Here is a 3518-nt window from a genome sequence, read left to right as displayed (position 1 = left end):
ATAGTAACGAATAGCCCGCCAGCTCTTGGAGGACAAAAACTTCTTATATTTTGTATGTTTTTTATTTAATGACTGCTAAAACTAAATTTTGTGTGTGTGTGTAGAAGCTGCCACTCGAACTTCTTAGTAGTTCTTTGGACCTAAAAAATCATCCCCAATGGGTTTCAAGAGTACTAAAATGACGTTTTTTCACTCGAATTTTTGACATTTTCGACGGACTACCAGTCAACTTTGGCACCACTCAGGAGCAGCCATTCAAACTTCTCGTTAGTTTTTAGCATCCAAACAATCATTCCCCGTGGGTTTGAAGAGTACTAAAATGACGTTTTTCACTCGAACTTTCGATGATTTAGCGATAAATTGTTGCAAAATGCACCAACAGCTGTTAGCCAGTCAACGAATTTCGAACTGTTGACTATGAAAACAAAAGAATATGAAACTTTAATGAGTCCTAAAAGGACGTCCATGGAATTGTCGCAAGCTCCCGGACATTTTGAAGACTAATAATATCTATATTCTCATAAAATATGTTCACGTGGACAAAGTACAGGGGGGGGGGGGTCAAAAAGTGGTGAAAAATTGTCCTCGTGGTAAATGGATGGCCCCTAAGTGCAGATTTATTTTTAAAATGATATAATTTATTATATTCACAGTTGATAAAATAAAAATGCTTTGTATAAAAAAATTTAACTTCAAATGCTTTCACTTTTTACTCACGTGAGTCTTCACGACTGCATTTTAAAATTCTTTAAATTAAAGATGTGCGCTTAAAAATAAAAATCTGAATCAGAAAATATTTTAAGTAAAAAAATGTCAAATTGCGTATTTTGAACTGAATAGTACCATAATTGAAAACTGTAATTCAACTATTTACTTTAAAAAACTGCTCAAATCGAACTTGGACAAATTTTTCTTCTAAAGATTTGTAACATTCTCGGTTAAAAAATAAATTTAAAGCCATTTCCCGGTTTTTCTAGTCATAAAAAATTCCCGGTTTCCTCGAGTTCCTGGTTCAGCGGCCACCCTAAGTGTGTCACTGATTCATAGTAAAATCATACTGATTCAAATTAAGAGATAAGGTTCACGTCAGATTCATGAAAACTACGACATTTTAAAAACTATTTTAAGCATAATTTATTATTATACGGCAAAGTTAGAGTTTTGAAGTATTCTAAAACTAACTTTTAGTTGTCTATACGATTATTATTTGTTCAAACAAATTTTTCCCCTGTCAATTCTTAAAATGTATTGTTTTTTGAGTAATATTTCCTTATGAAAAGTAATTATTTTATTAATATTTTTAGTTGAAGATAATTGGGAATTACTGAGACAATTACTCATTTCTAAATTGTGCCTTTTACAATTTTTGAGGATGATTTTTGCGAGTCTCAAAAAACAAACTCGTGGATAGGGTGTTGAGTTTTGAATTTTTTCTAGAAAAAGACTAATTATTTATTTGTACGTGCATTCAAAAGTTTAAGAAATGTTCGCAAACAAGAGTAAAGAAATAAAATAAAAAACAGAAATCGTTTACGAATTGTTGCAAAGTACACATTATTGTATCTTTACATTTTCAGACAGCTCCGTTTTACGAGACGGAATAACTTTATACCTAAAAGTTTTTCCAAATTAAGCAGTTCGTTTGTTCCCGTTTTACTCTGAAAAATTTATGTTCCATTTTTACTCCCAAACTTTATATGTCCCATTTTTGCTTTCAGCCGCTCATATCTTATTTTTTATTATTACCGTATCTTTGAAGTTCTCTTTATCTTTTATCTTTTCTTTTGGGATTATCGCGAAATTTAAGTTAAGGTAAATCCTTGTAGTCAGAGTCGGTGAGATTTTCCTCTTTTTGTTGTTTAACCTGAAACGCTTAGCGTTCAGTGAGGTTCTCGTTTTCCCGTTTGGAATATAGATTCCGCATATTTTTATCGCTTCTCACTGACTTCGATTGAATTGGTTGGCCTCGGTCCCAAGCAAGGACTGGCGCCTAAAATTATAGGTTAGTTTTATTTTCTAATTGTCCATTTAAAGCTTATTTGAGTAATCACCGGTCATGTAGTTTAATTTAATACGATTATGGTGCCATGTGCGCTACTGAGAAACCATCAAATATTATTTTTTGATTATTTGAAAAAGTGGCGTTAGAATATTGTGTGGGGTTTTCCAATTGACTACTTACACTCCGAGTTCTCAGGCGGCGTGAAATATCTGTTCGATGTTTGGATTGAGAGTAAAGTTTTAACATCAGCTAGACCTAGGGAGTTAAACGAAAGACTTCTCAAAATGACTCCTCCGCACAAAATTTATTGTCTACCAAGAACAATAAAGGATAAAGTTAAGCGGAAAGCTACCGAATGGCGATCTTGGCTACTCTTCTATTCTTTAATATTCCTACTGGATCTAATACCAGTATCGGCGCTAGATCATTACGCCCACACTGAAAAAAATAGTTGGTTGGGACAACTAACAAAGTAGTAGGGCCAACTACTTTAGTTTGTAATATATGCCGCTGCTATGTAAGTAGTTGTGGCTACTACACTGAAAAAAATAGTTGGTTGGGACAACTAACAAATTAGTAGGGCCAACTACTTTAGTTTGTAATATATGCCGCTGCTATGTAAGTAGTTGTGGCTACTACTTTTATTCGCAAGATTGGTAGTAGTTGTCCTTACTACTTTAATTGTTGTCGCGACAACTTTTGATGGTAGATACTACTTTTAGGTAGTTGTATTCACTACTTTAAGTAGTAAGTTTTACTACTTCTATTAGTAAGCCTTACTATTAAATTAGTTAGTCTTACAAATAAATTAGTTGATTTTACTACTTAAAGTAGTAATCCTTACTATTAAAAGTAGCAATTTCTTCTATTTACAATAGCAGTCCTTACCCTTAAAGTTAGTAAAATTTACTATTTCAATTAGTAGTCCTTACTATTAAAACTAGAAAGTTTTACTATTAAAATTAATAATTCTTATACTACTGCGAGGTAGTACTTCTTAATATTGTAATTATAGTATATTTTACTCTAACATCCCATCAGTGGACACAGGACGTCCTGCGACGACGTCCTATCAAGCCCTTATAGGAAGTCATCTCAAAGTAGATCCGCGTGCCCAATGGAATGTTAGTGAAAAAGTTGTATAATTTCTATATTTAAAAATATAATACTTATATACAATAGTGTATAAGAACAGGTATTTTAATAGATACTAAATAAAATATTTTTAAAACTAGAAAGTGAGTGTGGCTTTGTGTATTAAATAATAAATATTTAGACATTTATCGAATTTATTGAGAGATGTGAAAGTGAGATTCAAAACTTAAACACTACAGTGCATATTTCAGTGTAAAAAACTTTTGTCATTTTCCATGTGATTAAATATCACAGTGAACGGCGAGAATATTGTATTGAATAGATGACACGTTACAGTCTTATTATCTTCTACTTCGTATGCATGTAGTTTTTCGTCAAATTGAATTGTGCTTAAGTCATAACATACGATACATATTTTTTC

The sequence above is a fragment of the Belonocnema kinseyi genome, chromosome 8 (genome assembly GCF_010883055.1).
Source record: "Belonocnema kinseyi isolate 2016_QV_RU_SX_M_011 chromosome 8, B_treatae_v1, whole genome shotgun sequence".
Taxonomy (NCBI): Eukaryota; Metazoa; Arthropoda; class Insecta; order Hymenoptera; family Cynipidae; genus Belonocnema; species Belonocnema kinseyi.
The sequence above is the reverse complement of the archived record's forward strand: the minus strand, read 5'-3'. Positions refer to the sequence as shown.